Source organism: Macaca nemestrina, chromosome 9 (assembly GCF_043159975.1).
Source record: "Macaca nemestrina isolate mMacNem1 chromosome 9, mMacNem.hap1, whole genome shotgun sequence".
Taxonomy (NCBI): Eukaryota; Metazoa; Chordata; class Mammalia; order Primates; family Cercopithecidae; genus Macaca; species Macaca nemestrina.
This window is the reverse complement of record NC_092133.1, coordinates 58,104,097-58,127,702: the sequence shown is the minus strand read 5'-3', so window position 1 is coordinate 58,127,702 and position 23,606 is coordinate 58,104,097. Positions and strand designations below refer to the sequence as shown.

General features: G+C 40.0%; 1 protein-coding gene across 5 annotated transcripts in view; it reads right to left on the bottom strand.

Annotated features, from left to right (window-relative positions):
- LOC105466168 (AT-rich interaction domain 5B) overlaps positions 1-23,606 on the bottom strand; it is a 192,639-nt gene that overhangs the window by 96,118 nt on the left and 72,915 nt on the right. The gene's annotated exons all lie outside the window — the stretch shown is intronic.

Here is a 23,606-nt window from a genome sequence, read left to right as displayed (position 1 = left end):
GGCCCCACCTCACCCATCCAGCCCCACAGAATATGCTTCAGGCTACCTGCACAGTGGACCTTCTTATAGAGAAAAGAAAAGAGTAGGCTGGCCCTCTAGACACAGTAAGCAATATCTGTGTCATCAGCAAGCAGCAAGACCCAAAAACTGTTTTGAAAGAATCTTCATTTTTTGAAACATTAAAGTCGTCATCATCATAGGGAAAGGCAGAACTTTGCTGGGCTTCTTTATATTTATTTCTAGTTTGGAATTGCTCTTATATTGGATTATACAGATGATCCTCAACTGAATGATGGTTCCATGTAAGATTCCATGACTTTATTATCGTACAAAAGCAACATGCATTCAGTAGAAAGCATACTTTGTATTTTGAATTTTCATCTTTTCCTGGGCTGTGGATACGCAGTAGGACACTCTCTTGTAAGGCTCGACAGGGGCAGTGGGCAGCAGCTCCCAGCCAGCCACGAGATCAAGAGGGTGAACACTGGTACTCTACAGTATACTGTGTTGCCAGATGATTTTGCCCAACTGTAGGCTACAGTAAATGTTCCAAGCACGTTTAAGGTAGGCTAGGAAAGCTATGTGTTCAGTAGGTTGGGTGTATTCAATGCCTTTTCGGCTTGATATTTTCAGCTCACAATTGGTTTGTTGGAATGTAACCCCATAGAAAGTCGACAAGCATCTGTATCATCTTTTCAATGCTTGAAGCCTCTCAATAGGTCATCTGGCCCCAAAGATGTCCATGGGTCTAAAAGGCATCACCATCTGCTCTGGGGTCATGAGTGCTGTTTAGCAGCTATTTCCTGTTCTCCTTTTGGGCCTGTGGAAAGCCCGTGTGCCTCACTCTCTTGGAGGCCAATGGCCTTCTGACTTTCCTTGGCCAATGAGATATGACAGAAGTGGGTGATTGCTTTAAGACCCAGTGTGCCACTGACCACAATCTTCCTTCGTCTTTGATGTGACCATCTATGATGTTCCAGATAGTGGCAACTCTGCCAGTATGGGTCTTGGAGTAAAATTAACATGAAGCAGAACCCCTGGTTGATCCAGAAGAGACATATAACATAAGCAGAAAATAAACCTTTGTTGTTCTAAAGCAATGGTGATTTGGGGGTCATTTGTTATTGCAGCATGATCTAGCCCAACTTGATTGATACACCCACCTTCTCCATCCTCCCCACACCCATACCCCTTCTCTTTTAATGTTCCTCAAATCCATCTGGTAACTTGGCACACCTCAGAGAACCATGCTGGGAGGACTCCCTAAGCATCCTTGTGAGAGAGTTCTATCAAAACCACCTTAACTCAGGGGAACATTTCAGCAAATTTAGCGAAGCTTCCTCTTACAATGATCTTAACGCTTATTTATACCTCACTTGATTTTGTGCTAATTTGTAAACACCAGATTCTGCATGGATGAAGCCTTCCTTCATCTTAAGCTTGAGAAATGATAAACACCGTGCTTTGGTGGCCTCCACCTGTACAACATCAAGCTGAATTTAGGCTCCCTGACCCAGTTTGCCATCACTCTGCAACCACCCCATCAGAGCGGTTGTAAGCAATTCCCAGACATGTCACTTGCTTCTCCAAAGGGAAAACACTCAATATTTCAAGCCCTTACCATGCTGCAGGGAATTGCACTAGACAGTTGTTAAGGATACCGACGTTATCATGGCCATCTGGTAACCAGTGGGAGACGAATGAGCAAGGACGAAACATAATGATGGAACATAACCAGTACCCACGGAAGGTGTGCATGTGACCTTTTCAGATAGGAGGCCAATACCCAGATGTATTTCTAATTATGCTCACTTAGTTCCTCAGGCTGGCGGCTTTTCCACGGATGGAGATGTTTAGCTGCTTACAAGATGACATCTTTTAACAGTGTACACGTCTTCAACTCCTGCCTGGTCTGTGGATAGCTGCTTTGTCAGCTGGCACACTTAATTAGGAGGAAATATGTTTACCTTAAAGGCAAGTCCCCAAATGCAAACTAGTTTTGAGATGCTGATATGTCCCAAGACATGCCCATCTGAGATTTTCACAGCAGACCAAGACGCTAAGTTCAAACTTTGGGTTCAAAACTGTGTTTTTATACAGCTAAAGCACAAAAAGTTTTAGCAAAAATATTCAAATGCTGTCAGTTCTCCAGAGTTTTTAAGCGCTATTTCAAGAAGCAGCCCCCAACGTGTCAATTGTATTATTACACTCGATTTGTATTCTACTCGATTTGTCTAAGACATTGTTAATGAGAGACAGGCATATAACCATGAACTGCCAGGGCTACCCCTCATAGCAAGCTCGTAGCACTTAATACCCTCTCCTATATGTAGTAAATACTGTGCCTGAAAATACCTGTTGATTCCAAAATTCTATCTTGGTTGTGCAACTAGCTTTCTACGATGGAGGTAAAGGTGCATCAATTTCTCCAAGTGTTCTTGAAATAAAATGGAGAAAAATGTGTGTGCTCTCAGGTTGAAGGAAAATAAATGAACAGTTTCAGAGTAAGTTTCACGGAAGATGCCACCTGGACTCTTGGGACCACTTTACTTCCTTCATATCCTTTCATTCTCATTTTGTTTTTTTCTCTAACCATTCTTCATGATGATGCCATCTCTAACTGCTTCCCAATTCTCTGTTCTGGATGGAGTTGGCTCCCTGGCAATCTTCTGTGCCTAGAAATGACCTATTTTTTTTTCTCTCCACCTCATCCTAGCTCAAAACATTTAGGTCACACAGTACCCAAAACACTAGCCAAGTCATGAATCCTTCTCTTTCTGTTGGAAGAAAAGCAGCAAGTTCCCCCTACTCTCAACTCCTACAACTGTCTGTGCGTTCTGGAGACAGTGTTGCTAATAGCGGTCCTGGGAATGTCTGCATCAGAAACAGATACTGTGCGGTCGAGAACCAGTGGTTCAGCATCTCCAAGGCTGGGGTCTAGGAATTTACCTTTTCAACAAGCATCCCAAGTAGCTCGTGCACACTAAACTTTGAAACCAGTAACTCTGAGTTTACTTTTTTGCAAAGACTTAAAGTAAGGTAGTTAGTTTGGGTTTTGTGAGAGAGAGAGATATATATCTCACAAATATATATATATTTAAATTTTATATATAAATTTTATATATAAAAATATATATTTATATATAGATGTATAAATATATATACAAATATATATATTAAATATATATATATTTAAAGTTGTCAGAGTTTTAAAAAATTCTTATTTCTCTCCTAACCCCCCAGTACATAGAACAAAGAACCAAATTCTCTTCTCGCTGCCACTTTTTCAGGATTGTTATAGATATCACAGAAGACAGCACATTTTAAAATCCCTCTTAACTAAAAATATGAGAAACGGAGAGACTGTTTTCCCGTTTAGAAAGCAAGTATTAATGCTATCTCCAGTGCTGATAATAAAACACTAAAATTTACAAAGGTTTTTTATACAGCATTTTCACATCTCTTTTGTTCCTCGCAACAACCCTATTAGTGCCATTACTACTTGTTAATATTCCCCAATTTGAGACTATAACCACCCAATCCTTTTTCTTTCTTTCTTTCTTTTCCTTTCTTTTCTCTTCTCTTTCTCTCTCTCTTCTTTTTTTTTGAGATGGGCCTCTCTCTGTTCCTCAGGCTGGACTCAAATTCCTGGGCCCAAGCAATCCTCCTACCTCTGCCTCCCGAGTAGCTGGGATTTATAACCCAATCTTTGAACTCCAAGTTTGATGGACTTTTCATTAGGATAAAATGTCTCAAATAATAATAGTAATAATAATAACAGAGATTTAACTGGTTTACACTATTAGGGATGAGGATGGTGGCCTCTGATCAAGTCAAATCTAAGACTTCTGTTTGGTGGAAGACTGTAGAATTCAGCCAGTTGGAAGCCAAAATTCTGTTAGCTTGTTATTTATTATTTTGGAACACTGCAATTCCCACTGTAATGATTTAACATTATTGATATATCATTCATATACCTTAACTTTCTACTTTCTATGCATGTGACAGGAAATAGTCCCAACTCTATGTGTTGCCAGCCTAGAACCCCTACCTTTCATCAACCTCCTTCCACACACTAAGAGGCTACAGGCATAGCTGGGGCTTGGTCTAATGTGGCAATGCTTGGTGGGGCCAAAACAAAAAATGATAACTTTGTTGCTTACGAACAGAACCGCCCATTTGGATCAGAATTTTGGCATTGTTTGGACAGAGGAAGATTTCCAACCTTGCACTTAGACGTCCCCAGAGGAGTTGCCTTTAATATTTACCAAACTGGAGAAAGCCCATGAGACCTTGAGGACTCCTAGGAAAGTTTACAAAGCATTCTAAGTGAAAAGTAAAAGGCAAAAATACAGAGTCAAAGTGGGATCCGGAAAAGCCAAGGTTGAAGCTAGGTTGAAGTTTCACTGAGTAAAAACATCCCACGTCCAGGTCTCTTCTTTGTAGTTTATTTTATTGGAGAAAACATTTTTTTTTCCCCCTCAAAACAAAATATGGTCAACATTACATGAAAGGTGTGTATAACAGGGTATAAAATTTTGAGTTTGGGGAGAGCTTTCCAGATCTAAAATTCTATGATCCTAAAACTGCCTCCTAAGCCTTTGCATTAAATTAACTTCCTTCTGATACAGCTATAAAAATATTAAAGTGTTCAATGGCTGGCATATTTTATTTTGCCCTAGTACACCAGGAAACAAATAAAGCCAAGCAGTCCTTTCAAGAATTATTTAAATTCCTCAGATACTTTTTTCTTGCTCACGCAGTTCATATACACATAAGTAAACACTCCTGTGCAAAGTTACCCATGAAACAAGGGCTGCCAATAAATGCTGTGTAAGATATTTTCCCCCTTCCAATTCATAATAGGGAAAGCAGATAAATCTAAGAATGAATAAATTGCACATTTGTTTTGTAAAAGACAAACAAAGTGTTCCTGGAACAAAGATTTTCTTTCAACCACACCCACAGAGAAAAAGAAATCAAAGTACTACCCTAGTAGTATTCTTCTAACACACTCTAGTTGGACGTAGCTGGTTGGGTTATATATACATTACTTGATTTCAGTCAACAGAAAATGATCTGTAATAAATTGCTAGTACCCAAGACTGAAATTTTAAACCATAATTATGATATTCTATTAAAATGTCATCCCATTCCTCAGTTTCTCCCATACCAAAAAAAAAAAAAAAAGTGAGTGCCTATTTTAAAATGAAACATTCACAGGGAATAAGAGACCCAACATTACTAAACCTCATTTCAACTTCAATAAAAAGAACTTTGCCTATTAAAAGTTAATACCTAAAGTACACTGCTTGTAATGCTCAACCAAAATGACTCTAATCCTGTGCTTATATCATAATTACACGTTTTGTTAACCTCTCTCAATGTCAATTTTTTACTTATTTATATATTTCAAAGTCTGAAACAGAATTCCACAGAGAAACTGTAATTATAACTTGAGACTCCACCCAAGCTTTTCAAACAGTAACTGTATACCATTGCTTTAATCCTCAGAGTTGGGCTGGGGGTGGGGAAGGGGTCGGGTAGAAAGGGTAAGAGCAGGCCTTCATTCTGAATAGCACGTTGCTCAAGTTGTCTTTGTACAAAGAGAGATGCATGAAATAGCAAACACAATGAATTAATGGAGCATTGACTTTCAAATATCCATAATGCTATTTTTTGAAAATAGATAATGGCGGCCAAATGCACAGAGTCTGAAAACATAAATTCCAGAGGAGAAATTTGCTTTTATCTCTTACACAACAATTTAGAAATGTAACTTTCTTTTTCATTCTTGGGGTGAGGGGAGGCTTGTTTCGGAAACATCACACTAATATGCTTACTGAAAACCACTATAATCTACTTCTAACATCAGTAAGTTTTCTTTAAAAAAAAATCTTTAAAAAAAACCTTCGCCCCAGGATTTTATAGAGCCTAGTGGAAAAAATATGCATGTTCCTTCCTGCACCTAATTACCTCAACTGAAAAATCTGCCAAGTATTTTGCCCTTTAGTTCTCTTAATCGTATTAGGGCAAATGCATTTGGATGCCAATAGAAACAAACATTTAAAGATTTTCACTTAAAAGATTCCAAATATGTATGAAGGCTAAGTTTGAGACACAATGTCCCTTGTGCTTCAAAGACAGCATACAATTTTCTTTCTCCTTTTTTTTTAAAGCAAATAAGAATGTGCTCATGTTATAAAACTTGATGTCTAGTTTTGAAACAATTTAAGCAAAATAATGTCAATATGTGAGGTTCTCACAATGATTTATGCTTCCTCCTGTTACTTTATTACATTAGACATTCTTTTCTCAAAGCTTTACACTTTTCACTGTGCTCCTAGCAACCAACCAACGGCGAAGCACCAACTTTATATACCTGGCCGTATTCCAATTCTTACTGCTATTGACAATTACATTGAAGTTTCCATTTAATTGCTGCTCTGTTGTGACACTGAATATTTGTCATAATTAGGCATTTCCTATTTTCTGTCCATGCATTTTTTATTATTACTGAAAATGAAATTTTTATTCCAGAAAACCTAAGCATGAAAATTCTACAGATAAGAGTAGCTACAGCTGTTACTATCATTACCAACATTGTAACATGAAGAAAAAAAAAAAAAGAATATAATTTCTCGGAAGGTAATTTTCCTTTCAGTCTAAGTGCTCTTATTCATCTTGCAGTTACTCAATGATTTCCTGTTCTAATTACAGGACATTATACAGAAAGACATTTGTAAAAGGAAAATGCAGCAGAGCATATGACTAAATAGCTTGAATTGGTTGAAAGTGTTTAAAATTCCAAAGTTGTACATCAACTTTATCAATTCGTGGTTACAGCTCTATGTAAATGTGTACTGTGTCCTGCCGTATTTTTCAATCTCTCTTAAGGCAGTAAACTTAGTATCCAAAGTTAGTACACATCAAAGGGGAAAACACATTTGCAGTTAAACTGATGTTGAAGAGACGGAGTCAGGGAAGATCAGTTTTGTGTGTGTGTGTGTGTGTGTGTGTGTGTGTGTGTGTGTGTGTGTCTGTGTCTCCCCTCCTCATCAAAGCTATTAAATTGGAGACATGCCAAAACAAGGAGTGGAAAATATTAATAATAAAAATAAATTAAATGCCTGATTAAAAGGGAAAGAGAACAAGATTCCATCCGGAATAGAAATGAAAATGCCACAAACTATTTCATAAAAACAAACTGTGACGTAAATTACACATCAGTATTGCACTGTTGTGGTTATTTTGAGAAATGGTTTGTACTGTAAGTCAGCTGGTACTGCCCCACCCTTAATGATTTTGTAATTCTCTACACAGTAAGCAAGTGGGGCAGCCCTGAGATTGCTGAGACAGAAAACAGACCTAGCCATACAGAACTGGCAATAAAAAGATAATGTACTTTTAACATAACAGAACAAGGAGATTGGCTTGACTTTATTAACTAAAAAAAAAACTACTTTAAATGGTCCCCAGCTTGCCATTTGTTTTGATAAATGGAAACACAGATCTTCCCAGGATAGGCAACAAAAACATCACTGGAGAACTTAAAAAAAAAAGTAAATGTGGGAAAAATATATCAGTGCATGGATGCAAACAAAGAATATTTCAAACGCAAAACCAAGGGTTTGAACCAGCTGTTTCCAAAAGCAAACCACTTAAAATAGAGGCATACACAAATATAAAAATATGTATCAAAATGTTACTATCAGTTTTTGCCCTTACTATTGCTTCATCACTCAAGAAAAAAACATCACAAAGCTAAACTATAACCAAACACTGCCATCACTCTGAGTAACAAATGAACTCAGTGGGAAGAAAGCCAGCTCCACCTCCAAGGTTGTCCCAAACGGTCACTGAATTCTTAAGCCACCACCAGGAGCCACTTTTTATCTTGAGAATTTTGCAGCTTATTGCCATAGAGTTCATCTCAGCCAAATTTAAATGTCACACTAGACAGGGATAATGCAATAGGTGAGACTTCATGGCCAGATTGACATGTAGGTAAAGTTGTTAGCACATATGAGGTGTTATTCTATGGGACCTGAACTACCTTAACTTCCTTCCCCGTCACATGGGTTAACCCTTTATGCTATAGTCAGCCATTCACGTTTCTTTTTTCTTTCTTTTTTTTTTTGAGACAGAGTTTCGTTCTTGTTGCCCAGGCTGGAGTGCCAAGCATGATCTCAGCTCACCGCAACCTCCACCTCCTGGGTTCAAGCAATTCTCCTACCTCAGCCTCCCCAGTAGCTGGGATTACAGACACGTGCCACCAAGCCCGGCTAATTTTTTTGTATTTTTAGTAGAGATGGGGTTTCTCCATGGTGTTCAAGCTGGTCTTGAACTCCCAACCTGAGGTGATCTGCCCACCTCAGCCTCCCAAAATGCTGGGATTACAGGCGTGAGCCACCGTGCCTGGCCTCTACAATGGTTTTTTAACCATGATACCAAAAGCACATATGGAAACAACAAAAAAATAGATAATTGGACTTCATCAAAATTAAAAGCTTTTGTGCATTAAAGGACACTATCAATAAAGTGAAAAGATAGTCTCGGAGAGTGGGAAAATATTTGCAAAGCATATACCTGATAAGGGATTAATAACTAGAATACATAAAGAACTCCTGCAACTCAGTAACAAAAAGACAAACGGCAAAGGACGTTGATGATTCTCCAAGGAATATATATAAATGGCATCTTAAAAAATACTCTTCATTAGGGAAATGAGAAGCAAAACCACAGTGAGACACTACTTCACACCCACTAGGATGACTATTATAAAAATGAAAACAAAAAAATCCCAAGTGTCGGCAAGGATGTGGAGAAATAGGAACCCCTGTGCATTGTTGGTGGGAATGTAAAATGGTGCAGCCATGATGAAAGACTTCCTTAAAAAGTTATATACAGAATCGCCATGTGATAATTCCACTCCTAGGTATATACTCCAAAGAATTAAAAACAAGGACTCAAAAACAGATATTTACATACCAATGTTGATTGTAGAATTATCACAAAATAGACAAAAGGTAGAAACAACCCACCAGTTTCTCAATAGATGAACATATAAAATTTGGGGGGTGTGTGTGTGCGTGTATGATAAATATTGTGATTGCACTTATACGAGGCATTTAAAAGTGGACTCGCAAAACAGGGTGATTCATAGAGACAGAAAATAGAATAGAGGTTGCTAGGTGCAGGGGGTTTAGGAGGGTTGGAAGGAATGAAGAGCTATTGCTTAATGCGTACAAAGTTTCTGTTTGGAATGATGAAAAAGTTCTAGAAATAGTGATGACCGTTACACAATATTGTGAATGTACTTAATGCCACTGAATTGTGCACTTAAAAATGGTTAAAATAATAAATTTTATGTTATGTCTATTTTACGCAACAATGAGAAAGAAGGGAACAGCTGGGAAGGGTTATATTTTCTGTGGAGATGCATGCTTGGTTGCTCTGGGGAGGAAAAGTGGTGTCTCTCCAATCCACAACTAGAATATATCCTGTAGGGCACAGAATCAGTGTCCTAATTCCTTGGTATCCCTCCTAGACCTTTGAGAATGCTGACAAATGTAACTGCCTACAAACAGTGCTGCAGTAGACATCTGAGCCTTCTTCCAAAGGGTAAGAGCAGTCATGTCATTAGTTCACCGTAGACTCTGACCCAAAGGCACTTTCTAAAAGTCTGAAGGAATCTGGAGAAGGTTATCTGCCCAACATCACTGTAGCCACTGCCTGGCAGGCCTTTTGTAGACAAAGGGTCATGTGGTTAGGCCGTCATCTCATTTTAGTGACTTTAAAAAGCAAAATAATCTCACCACTTGAGGAGTTTGTCCACCATGCTCTAAGTGCTGAGCCACCTCTGCAACTGCACTGACTTCTGGGAGCTAACATCTGTGTCAAGAGCATTTTTATAGGTTGCACTGTTTTCCTTCATCTTACCGCAGGGCTTCTGGGGCAGCTCAACAAGGAAAGAAGGGAAAAGGCCTCTTGCCTCTGTCAGTGACTCATCTTAAATCAGTGGTCTTCAAAATGGTGAATCTCTCCTTTGAGGGTACGAGAAGACTTTTTAAAGGGAACCTACATAGGAATGGGACTGATCTTCAACTTAGTTATTACTCCACTCCGTAATGCATCTGCCCAAGAATGAGCCAGCAATCAGAACAGCCCATCTCCTTCTTCACCCATCCTCCATCCCTACTCCTATTATGAGCACTAAAGAGTCAAATCACAATATTGGTTTTGGAGACGCTTCCTTTATTGATCTATCAAGGAACCTCAAGCCATAGGCTTCTGATCTTTCCCTTCTTGCACATAGTTCTGTTCAAGAGGAAGCTCAGCATTAGAAATAGAGTACTTTGGCCTGTGTTAGGATGCTGTAAATTCAGAAAAGCCAAACCAATAAAGGTTAACGATGCTGGTCCATGAAAGTGTAGCTGGAATGCGCTGCAAGGCTACCAGATTTTTTGACATAAATTGTATAAACCTATGGATAAAAATTTTAGATAATTTATTTTAGAACTGTCGTGCTTTATTAAACACAGATTTTAAACTTCAGATTTTTGTCAAATCATATGTAACGTTTCTTCCAGTTATAATCACCATCTTGTGTCATTCCCTATCATGTTTAACATTTTTTACTTATTAACACAAAATTTATCCAAACATGATTAAAAATGTAGATGTCTACTCAAAACCGGGCAAAGGAAATACATCATGGATTCTTTTTTTCAAAAATCTTTTAGAGTAGCATTATTCAATAGAAACATAATGTGAGCCAACTTATAATTAACACACTAAAAATGTAAACAGAAAACAGGTGAAATTAACTTTAGTAAGCTATTTTGTGTAACCAGTATATCCAAAATATTATTTTAACATATGATCAATAGAAATGATTACTGGTAGGGCATGGTGGCTTATGCCTGTAATCCCAGCACTTTGGGAGGCTGAAGCAGGCGGATCATGAGGTCAGGCGATCAAGACCATCCTGGCTAACGTGGCGAAACCCTGTCTCTAATAAAAATACAAAAAAATTAGCCAGGCATTGTGGCATATGCCTGTAGTCCCAGCTACTCGGGAGGCTGAGGCAGGAGAATCACTTAAACCCAAGAGGCAGAGGTTGCTGTGAGCTGAGATCGCGCCATTGCACTCCAGCCTGGGTGACAGTGCGAGACTCAAAAAAAAAAAAAAAAAAAAAAAAGAAAAACAAAAAGAAAAAGAGAAGATCACTAGTGACATATTTACATTATTTTTTATAGTAAGCTTTCAAAATATAGTGTGTATTTTACATTTATAGCATCTCTTGAAGTGGACAAGCCACATTGCAAGGGCTTAGTCACCACAGGTGGCTAGTGGCTACCATATTGAACAGCATAGCTCTCTTTAGAGCGTCTGCCTGAAAAGAAATTTGAAAATCATCGTGTCCTGGGTATAAAGAGGCACCTCGGAAAAATGAGGTTCTTCTGGGCACAGGTTCCTTTTGGCCAACTATCTTGAGATACGATGTTCTGAAATACAGCTAGGAGAGGAGAATAGAACAGGAGGAAAAGCCTCACAGTGCCTGTTATTTCATTGTTCTGATACCCCAAACCCCAACAAAGGCCCATAGTTAGCAAGTATAGTTATTTTAGTAGAGATTCTCGCTTGCCACCTTTGGTTTCTGGTGAATAATAAAATCAATTCAAAGTAAAATAATAATCCCTTAAAACCTTCAACTATAAGACCTCATGAGAGCCCTCTCCTCTGCGTTAAAACATATCCTCCTACTGTAACCAGCTTCAAGTTCACTTGGTGCCATGTCCACAAAACCATCTGCTCTGTTTTCTGTCATGACACCCAGTTGTTCAGAACGGGTATTTCTTTCTTTTTCTAGTGTGCACATTACTAAAAGTAGTTTAACAGCTGAAAGAAATACTTATGAAACCTACTGGAAACTGAAACCACTATTTAATCTCACGGCAAAGCAGTCATATAAAAACTCCAGCACCTTCTAATGTGCTGTCACAGCGCACCATGGAAGAACATCATTGAAAGCTGATGATACGGATATGCTCTGTTTTACTTCCTTTTTGTACAGGGTTAGTACTGAGTAAGCTGATGTAAGACAGGAGGAGGATGGCTCTAGTTTAGTCACCTTTCCCAAAGTACCTACCATCTGCTGAAAATCATTTCCACGGCAAATATCCTCCTTTCCCCAATCTCTAACATCCAAACCTACTTCTCTTTCCTCATAAAAGACAATAAACAAGTTGCTCGTGACTAATATATTAATTCCAGTGAGAGTTCTGGGGTTTCATACCGTGAGTTACCAGTGCTACAGATCCCCGTTCTGGGTATCTCTTAGGTATTTCTTCAAGATGATTTCTGTTTGCAAGGGTTGGCAAACTATGGGCCAAATTCAGCCCAACACCTGTTTTTGTAAATAAAGTTTTATTACAACATAGTCATGCCCATTCATTTACATAGTCTTTGGCTGCTTTTACACTACAACGGCACAGTTGTGTGGTTACAGAGTGGTGCATTTACCACAGAGACCTTATGGTGCACAAATCTAAAATATTTACTATCTGGCTCTGCTGACCCTTGATCTAGAGAATATAGTCTTGCTGCCAGAAATCTGCTATTTTGGATCACGACTATCAGCTTAATTTCTAAGATACAGTTACTCTGTAACACTTGGCTGCATTTACTTGTTCAAGCTGGACTCTCCTTTCCAGAATATGGGTTCTTTGAAGGGCAGGAGCTAGGTCTGTAGCATGTCTGAATTCCTAACACCCGGGAAACAAGCGAAGCACATGATAGACTCTTAATTAATGTTAATTCTTTTTCTGGTTATTCACTGTCCCTCTGTTCTTATCCTACTCCCGGATCATTACCCATTCTTTCTTCCTTGCTCTGTGACCCCTGCAGTTGTATCATTGGGCTCCCTCATGGGCTGGCTGGTTTCTGCTTGTTCAGCCAATGGGAGACACCTAACAGATCGCATGTGGGAGAGACAGAGAAGTTGTCATATTTCTTCTCTACCCATCTCTGCTTCAGCCTGGCAGCTCTGGCCAAGGCCACAGCTCCTCCTTGACGGCAGCTTTCACCAGGTAGGACAATTTCTTCCTCTTGCTTCTTCCTAGTGCCCAGATGTCTTCATGGTTCTTTTCACCCTAACCCCATCTCTATAGTCTTCTTTGGGTTCTTAATCTGTAAACTGGACTGAAGAACGGTGACTCCTGGGAGGTCTTTAAACAGTAGTTAAAAGACGCAAAGCAGTCAGGCTAACGTAGCGCACGATAAACGCCCCGTAGGTACTTGTCTGATTATTGCTTTGCAAGTTGTTTTCCAGGAGGCCAAGGAACACTAGTTCCTTGAGAAAGAAGGGAGTATGTTACCAAGTGTTATGTGGCAAAGGGGCACCACAGCACGGGAAACACTGAGTTTAACAAAAAGCTACACAAACAGCTTGGAGCCTTTAAATGCTAATGGACATTTTAATGCATAGGAGGGAAGATGCTGCTTTTCCTGAATTTATTTTACTATGAAATCCTCTCCCATCCGCTTCCTCACCCTCCCCCACTTTTTTGTCATTCATGGCTCACCTCAACAAGTTAGTGTTTCCCTGATCACATTTTGGGGACATAACATACCTAAATGTTGATTACAGCGATCACCCTGCTCCCGTCAGCTCCCGTTCTCAGCACACAGCCTGCTTTACACTCTATAATTACAAATAGTTTACTACGCATAGTATAACCACTCATCTGTGTAACACTTCCACGTTTATAACGCCCTTTCATGTGCTTAGACTCATTTAATCCTCCTAGAATCTCTCTTAGGGCCTGTCAAGAATAGTCCCATTTTATACATGAGGACACCTCAATGAGGTGAATGACTTGCCCAAGGTCATTCAGCTAATGGCAGGGGCAAGTTGCCTGGCACTATTTTAAATCCCACAGTGTTCTTAACACACCCCAGCTGCCTTCTGCTTGACTCCGAACCTCTGAGAAGAGCCCTGTCAGATTCATGGTATTCCCAGGCACCTCTCAGAGACCCTCCAGTGAGCTGGTGGCTTTGAGAATTCTCGTGATTTTATGAGATGCAAATTTCTGGTTTCAGATTATAGTAGTAAAGAATCTCTTCCAGTCCTGTGTTCCAAACAATCCCTAAGTGAAGCTTGGTTTTGCCTTATTTGGAAGATAATCTCAAAAACAGATGACCATTGCACAGAACACGCTTCGCCAGCACAATTCTTTACTTTTAACCCCTTAGAAAGCACATTTCAGCCTAAGTGAAGTCAATGGTATTATTATTTCTCTCTATTACTTCTCCTCTTTGGATCCCAGGACAAAGGTCCACAACCACCTGATTCTCATCATGCACACATAGCTCACACAATTGCACCCACTGTATCATCAAAAAGATAAGATTAAAAATTACAGGATTACATATATGTAATTTAATGTTTTTTAGGACATTCACAATGCAACCATGACTCCAGTCAATTTAGAACATTTTCATCACCCCAAAAGGAAACCTCATACCCATTAACACCCTGGCAACTACTAATCTACTTTCTGTCTGTATAGAGTTGCCTATTCTGGACATTTCATATAAATGGAATAATATAATATGTGGTTTAAAAAAAAAGGATTTAACATCAAAATGGTCTTGCATCTATTGACTGGTCAGACACCAGGGGAATACCTTCTGTGGATTAGGAGGTAGCAGGTGGCAAGAGGATAAAGACCAAAAGCCACCATCCCTCTTCAAAAGGGGGTGTACAGCCTAGAAAAGGTGGTGGGCATGTGAACAGATGTATTAGGTGGGTGCAAAAAGTAATTGCGGTTTTTGCCATTAAACATTACTGCAAAAACCGCAATTACTTTTGCACCAACCTAATACAAACAGGCCTTCTGACAAGAGTCACAGCAGAGACAGAATCTTGATAGCAAAGAGAGTGAAGAAAGTCTTCGCAGGGAAGAGAAACCCCCTAAGCTAAGTTTTGAAGGATAGATAGAAACTCTCCAGGCAGGTTAAAATACCATGACTCATTCATCTTTCCAGTGTGTCAGTCATGAACATTCTCTCTCCTCCTTTGGGCAGCCCTAAGGAGGTTATTATGAGCCCCATTTTTCAGATGGGGAAACTGACGCCAAAAAGAGATTAAGTAATTTAACAACAGTCACACAGCTAAAGAGGCCTGGAGAATAGATCTGGGCCCGATGGATGTGTGGGTCTGCCTGCCCCTGATGCCTCAAAAGGTCGAAGGAGAGAGGAGAATCTCCTGTCCCCAGGGCTGTAATTGGTATGAACCAGTGAGGACTCTGGAGTTTAGGTGCTGTGTCTGGAATATGGGTTTGGAACTCTGAGAGAACCTTGGTGGTCATGCTATGGGTTTTCGAGTAAATCCTGAAGGCAGCGAGGCTGCCATTCATGCATGGTAGTGATGGGCCTAATCTCCTTGCCCGCAAGAGTGGAGGATATATTGGAGGATTGCTGTACTTAAACCTTAGCCTTCATCTTCCTCCTTTCACTCAGCTGACTGAGGCCCTCCCACCTGCTGCCCCGACATGAGCAAGCTCCACTGACCCCGGTTCAAGGAGGGCCGCGTTCAATGTCCGGATGAAGTCTCTTCAAGAGAGAAAGAGACTATGCAAGCAGCATTTGAGGGCAAGATCCCAGGAAGGGTAACCTAAGTGTAATTAACTAGATATTCAAGGATAATGTCTACGCTTTCATCATGCAGTCAGCGAACCTTTATTTCATTTCTACTCAGTGCCAAACGCTGTGTTCAGTAGTGGGTTTACATGGGTGAACATGACGGCACCCGTTCTCAGGGAGCTCCCAGTCCTATCCTCCAACGATGGAGAAAACAGATGAGACTCCAGACAAAGGAGGAGTTGGTGGCTCCCAAAGAAACAGTGGAGCCCAGGGGATGAATAATTAAAACGTAAAGCACATCCCAGAGCTCAGCACTTTGAAGGTGTTTATGTCCCAGCTCTGAAAAAGATGTTCAGTATTTCATCTCTGAGTCTAAGATTTCAAAAACTATGGCTGGTGCAACAGTAAGTACAAAAGGGGGTTTAAAAAATATAATTTGGATTATGACTGGGTTCATGCCGAAGAAAATGGATATCTCAAGTACATAGTCTACCATTCAAATATTTCCTTTTTCTTTTTTTTTTTTTCTGGCACTTGGCTTGCCACACCTTCCACGGGGCAAGTGCTTCATACGCAGGTCAGCAGCCGAGATCTCTCTCAATAATGAAAGATATTACTAATATAAAATTTGCCTCAACTGTAATTCAAACCTGATGTGATTTTTTTCTCCTCAGGTGGGATGTGGACAGAGAACATCTATATAATAGGTGTTATCATTCAGGAGGCCTAGACTGAACCAATACTTTGTAGCTAAATGTAATTTGCAAAGCACAATTTAACAGCTCCATTTAGCGACTTTTCACAATCACGATGATTTCAACAGTCTCTGAACGCCAGCCAAGATACCACCAAAGTATACTTAAATACCAGCAAATATTACATGTTATAAAAATTCCATGTTTATCTCCTCCGATTTAAGAAAATCACTACTCTTTCCCATCCTTTTAAGTCAAAGCCATTGCAATTCTTCAATTCTAAATGGGAGGAGGAGGAAAGGAAGGACTTGGATGAGAAAATTGAGCTTTGCTATTTCCTAAAATTAATATTCATCTTCCCCTAATTCTCTTTTTATTGGCTGTTAAGCTTTCAGGTCCTTACTTCAAGCTAAGGGAGACACCCAACACACCCTTCCCTTGCTCCAGCAACAAACTTTGAAACTTACAGGACTTCCAACAGCAGTTATTTTAAGGATTTAGTCAGAGGCACACACGAGCGAGCAGCCTCCGAAGGCGCCTCAATATGAGGTTCTAGGCAGCCAAGAAAGAGTCTTTGAGATCCATCAGATCCCTCTACTTTGCCCCGTCCTGCAAATCAGTCTGGTTATTTAAAGTCACCCTTACTCTTTCTGATTGGAGGGCCAGTTTCTAAATTAAAAGGCAACATAATTCATCATCTTGGCGGGGGGTTATTTGTTATCGCAAGTTGGTCCATGTTTTGAAATCTGGAAATAAAATCTCATCTTCTCAAGTACAATAAGGAGAACAAAAGCAAGGGGCTTCCAGTGTTAGGTTACCATTTCCCAAGGCCAGCCAAATACCCTCCCACTTTTCTCTAACAGAGCTGAGCTTTGGAGCTGGAACAAATATTCTCATGCACAACTTAGTGGAAGAGATTCTTCCAATCAAATTTCCCACCACATGATATCTTGGGTTAGGATGCTCTTTTATAAATGTCAATGAGTTATTCCCTCATGCATAACGATGAAGAGACTACTTCTCTTTAGCTGTAAGAAATAATTTTTATCTTTGCTCACACCTTCTTTAAAAGCATTTTTTAAACTCAGAATATATAAATACATTCTTGTTGTAAAAGATAAAGTAATGACTCCCTTGACCTCACAAACCCTTATACTTTAGTGGAGACTTATGTTTCCACTTCAACAGAGCCTTCTTGAAAACTGGAGAACAGTTGTTCTTGACATGAAGGAGGCCAAGAAGAAAAGGGAAGAAAACTGGTCCAACAATTCTAGCTCAGTTCTGGGGTGTCTGACTTTTTAAAAAAAAATCACCATGAAATAACAGCCCTCTTAATTCTTCTAGAGTGTAATTTACTTAGCACAGAGGCAAGAACATCCCACCTATCCAATACACTGTGGCAACTCCGAGCACACAGCAAGGATGCAAATCTGTGAAGACAGTCAGCTCTAATCTAACCCCAAGTCTCCAACTCTATACTGCTTCTTCCAACACGCAGAGAAGTGAGAATGATTACATTTTGTTCAAAATGTCTCATTACATTGATTTAAATAATATTTCCAAACCTGCAAAAAGAAAAACAGCTTAAAATGCCATTTGTCTTATACAAGACTCCATAAAAAGGCAGGTAGTGAAACCCTGCAGAAACCCAGGTTGGTGGGGACCAAAATCTCCCACCATGGACGTCTGACAGGAGGATAATGGAGTTTAGTAACACCCAGGTGAGGTGTTTCTTTTCTGCTTAATGCATCCTCGGATGACCAACACAATGTAACAGACAGGTGTTAAGAGACCTGCATTGAGGAACAGACATTGTGGGTTTTGAGATCTCAAACTTGAGGAACTTGCTCCATCTCTGAGAAGATTTCACACACCTGACCAGGTAAGATAAGGTTCAGTGTGCAAACTGCCATGCACATTTCCTGATGTTTATTAACACCACAATCATTATGACACTTAATGACAAACTACAGGAAAAAAAAAAGACAAAAACCTCAGGCCGGGCACGGTGACTCACGCCTATAATCCCAGCATTTTGGGAGGCTGAGGGAGGTGGATCACCTAAGGTCAGGAGTTTGAGACCAGCCTGGCCAACATGGCAAAATCCTGTTTCTACTAAAAATATAAAAATTAGTCGGGTATGGTGGCGCGCACCTGTAATCCCAGCTACTCGGGAGGGTGAGGCAGGAGAATTGCTTGAACCTGGGAGGCAGAGATTGTGGTGCGTAGAAATTGAGCCACTGCACCCCAGCCTGGGTGACAGAGCAAGACTCTGTCTCCAAACAAACAAACAAACAAACAAAACAAAACTCAGCCTACCCACCAAGAGTGTTTACTTATTGCACTGTCCTGCTAGAATACAGCTGCCTTTGATTGAACATGCTCTACAGACAGGCAAGCGCTAAGCCCTTAATGTGTATTTAATCACTGTAGCAACCCTATGAGGGTTAAGTTTACTGCTTCCATTTTATAGATGAGGAAATTGAGGCTTAGAGAGATTAAGCAACCTGTTCAAGGTGACTCTGGAACCCAGGCCTGTCTGATTCCAAAGCCCACAGTCATAACCACTGCTTGTAAGTTCTGAGAGAGGCCTGTGCCCAGATGAACCGATGACACAAAGGCAAATGCCACAGAAGCAGCACTGAGAACAGAGCTGCATGCAAGGCAGCGGAGGTGCCCAGAGGAGCAAGCTACTGGGTGAGTGATGGTATTTCGGATACTGGCATCCTAGGAGACAGGACAGTAGTCACTGTCCTGGGAAGCCATGATCCTCTCCATTCCTGTTCAGGGTCAGCACAAAACCTATGATTTTGGAGGAGGCAGAAGGGGGCCCATTCTGGGTTTGCCATTCTAGTTCCTTCACTATCGGCTGAGTGGAGGCAGGTATTTACTGAGCACAGCAACACTTATTATTATTGTAAGAGAGGCCTTTGGAACCAGGAAGCTCGATGAATTTATGAGATCAGCAGCTATTTTTCCAAGATGGTTATAATACAATTCATTTCATTTGCAGCTGGTTTAACGTGAAACATTGTTTAAGAGAGACAAATAAACAACAATTCACATTTGCTGGGCTTCTCTCCTCCCCACCCCTCCCAGTTGTTCCACAGGAAATTTTTTATTGATTAAAGTACAATTATATTACGGTTGGGAAAAATCAGCCCCGGAATAAATCGTTTTAAGAAGAAATCGAGGCAATGCCTTATGAAGAGGCAGCATAAGGAGGAGAAATATGAAGTAGGCACTGGATTTGGGCAAAGAAGGGCTTCATCCTCTGGCTCTGTAAAATGATGGGGTCACTGTCTTCTAGGAAGCGTGTGACCAGGTAAAGGCAGTACTGCCTTCTGGCTTCCATTAGCCTCTAGGCACTTTGCCCTCCTGAGCCCCTTCCTCCATAGAAAAAGATTAAAAGTCACATTTTAGGACTACATTGGTATACAGATAACTATATAAATATAATATATTAAAATATATTTTTCTTCTTTTTTTTTTTTTTTTTTTTTGAGATGGAATTTTGCTCTTGTTGCCCAAGCTCGAGTTCAATGGCATGATCTCGGCTCACTGCAACCTCCACCTCCCAGGTTCAAGTGATTCTCCTGCCTCAGCCTCCTGAGTAGCTGGGATTGCAGGTGCCCGCCACCACACCCAGCTAATTTTTTCTATTTTTAGTAGAGATGGGGCTTCACTATGTTAGCCAGGCTGGTCTCGAACTCCTGACCTCAGTGATCTGCCTGCCTTGGCCTCCAAAGTGCTGGGATTACAGGCGTGAGCCACCACGCTCAGCCTAAAACATATTTTTCAACTGAAAAGGTCATCGTGTTTTCTTCTCATTTTAAAAGAGCTAAAGGCATTTTTGTGGGTCCTTAAAAGTGTTGTGGGCCCTAATCACTGTGGTTGCTGCGGCTACTGTTTGTGCCAGACCTGGATAGAGGGTAGACCCCTTGTTTGCTGAGGACTTGGAGCTGGGGAAGGACATTTGGAAGGGGTGGGTCCTGGCAGTGTTCTGCAAAAGGGGCCTCCATGTGGGAGAAGCCTGGAGAAGAGATCTCCAATTGGGAACCAGCTGAAGAGTCAGGGGGAGAAGTGTTGGCTGGGAGTGATGACGTTAGTGTTTGCATGGAGAGTGGATGTAAACCAAGACCTCCTCCAGTTCTGCCATCAACTCTGTGAAATCCTTCCTACGATCTACATGCCTCACCAGGAACAAGGAATTTTAAAAATAAAAACAAGATTGGATTCCATGATGTCTAAAGTCTCTGTTCCTGCTCTAATATTAGATTTTTCTTCTTTGCCACAAGTATTTAAATAACTGTTCCACAATGCCAAAAGTTGTGTCTTCTCCCAGAGGAAACTCACTAATGTAGGACCTAAGAAAGGACTTTGAGGAACTCGGATGGCTTGCAAAAATGCATCACTGTCCAGTGCTGCAGAGGTTTGGCTGCAGCACTTCCCATCGGCGGGCCACGTGTACTCGGGTCTCCCATGGAATTCTCCTGATGAGCTCTGTGTCGTGGCTGGCTGCATTTCACACTCAGTACCTTTGAAAGCTTCTGTCCCACAGACAGGAATGAATTTGGATAACTCAAAATGGAACTGTGAAGTGCTACATAATTTAAGATCCTGTGTGGCAGAGAGTTACTTATTCTGTAGTTCAACATTTGTAAATCTTGTAAACATGTCTATTGGGTGTTTATGCTCCAAACCACCTTCCACTGACTCAATGAACATTCTCCCCCTGGCAGAATTTCAGCGGCACCACCATCTTTGCCCGCTCACCAGGGTTAGGCACTGCTTGAGAATTTTATTCATTTTCCCCATCGATATGTACCAATTCCATGTTTCAACAGCATACACTCTAAACAGCAATCCATCTGCTTTTTTTTCCGTTGGTACTATCCAAACACCAACTTTCTGAACCTTGGCATTGTGCCTCATTAGGGAGCAAATATACATGGTCATTTAGGCTTCCACGTGTCTATGAAATACTCCTCTTTACCTTCCAAACTGGCAATTAAAGCCACAAATCTTTACTCTGGAGCTGGATTATCCAATAGAATAGCTTCCATTACGTTGTTGCAAAAGTAACTGCAGTTTTTGCCATTATAGCTGCATGCGGCGATATAAAGTTAAATTAATTAAAACAAAATAAATTTTATATATTAAAAATTCAATTAAAGCCACAAATCTTTACTCTGGAGCTGGATTATCCAATAGAATAGCTTCCATTATGTTGTTGCAAAAGTAACTGCAGTTTTTGCCATTATAGCTGCATGCGGCGATATAAAGTTAAATTAATTAAAACAAAATAAATTTTATACGTTAATTCAGTTTCTCAGTCACATTAGCCACATTTCAAGTGGTCAACAGCCACGTGTAGCCAGTGGTACCTTACTGGACACAGAACAGAGATACAGAACATTTCCATCACTGAAGAGCGTTCTATTGGCAAAGTGTGCCTGAAGGCATGGACATTTATAAAGGCAAAGCCTACATTCCTTTCACCACTGTATTCCTAGTGCTTAACACAGGCCCTGTCTGACATGTATTAAAAGCTCTAATAAATGCTTAAGGAACTGAGATTCTTCCTCTCTAAACATGGAAACAAAATGTGATCCCAAAAAAATGCTGAGTTAGACAAGGAAGAAGTAATAAATACAAAGAAACAGCTATATTGGGAAAACTGTTTCCATACTCAAAAACTAGAATTCTATTATTAATATAAAAATTATTTCTAGATCGCTCCCTATGAAAGCAAAGAGTGAATAAGACTATTGCTCAGAATTTACATCCATCAGCTATTCCCAATATTAATAGACAGGCAAAGTCACGAAAGACTGTAAGAGTAATGCAATGGCAATAGTCGTAATAATAATGATGGTACTCTGCAATATAGACCATTTAATACTTATAAAACCCTTTTCAAATCTTTTAAATCATTTCAATCTCACAATAATTTTGCGAGGTTGGAATTCTTATACCCACTTTACTGGTGGCACAAAAAAAAAAAGAGGATTGGAGACTCAGTGACTTGCTTAGGATGACTCAGCTGGTAAATGAGAGAAAAAGACATCTGTCCTCGGGGTTTCTAACTCCAAGTCTTTCTCCTCTGTCACAACTGCCACACTTTGTCCAGACATTACCCACTGAGCTACTCCCACTTTCTATTTATGCTGTTAAGTGAACTGGGATCCTTTTAACAAAAGCAGACTTCTATTTCCAGTGTGTTGGAAGGCCAACTAATCGATTGTCCTCCTTAATAATTTTTGGCTTCTGCAATATTGAGGGGCTAATCTTTGGTAACCAGAGGCTCCAGAAACATTATTAATGTATCACCCAAGAAACCATTTGTTCTGTGGATTATCCATCTCAAACAGTGATTCTGAAGCATGATATACTATGTTCTGGGTTACACAGCTGCTTTGCATTTTGAATTCTTTATTTATAGAACAAGTCAAATTAATAACTCAAAAATGTTGTTTCAGGCAAAGTAATGGACACACAATAAAACTATTCATTTCCTAAAAGGTCACTCCAGGAGATGCATACATTGTTTAAAAGCCTACCAACAATGCTATTATTCCTTCGAAAACTGAAAATGTATAATAAGCAGTTAGAGCACATATCTGCCCCTGAGACCCCAGGCTAATTTAAAGTACAATCACAAGGCAATCAATCATACTCCAAAATTACTTCATTTTCCAAACTGTTTACACTTTTTAAGTTACAAATCCACTTTCTGCTATTTCAACTCACGATTTACAACTACAGATTTAGACCGCTTGGCAAGCAGCCAAGCACTAGTCATGAGGGAACTAATGATATGAACAGATCAGTGTTTTATAAAGGAGAAAAGCGCATGTAAATTTCCAGTGTGTCTGCAAGTAATCAAGGCACTGCTGACTATAAATGAGACCGTCTCAAATTTATTTTAGGAGAAATATCTTAAAGCTGTACTTTTTATCCAGGCCAAAAAAAGCCTTTAGGAGGAACTCTGAGATTACTCAAATTATTATAAATAAACGGTTATGTGAACAATATGGAAAAATAGTGAAATAAGTGACTTATTTCAACATTCCTGTCACACATACCCTTATCATGATTTCTGGAATGCTAGAGTTAATGGGAAGAGAGGGAAAGATTTGTTCTCCTCTCTCTCTTTCTCTCTGTCCCTTCCTTCAAATGTGATTGTTAACCATAGCATCAAATCAAGTTTGTTTTAGTAGTCCACAACACTCAGAATAAAAGGACCCTAGAAGATAC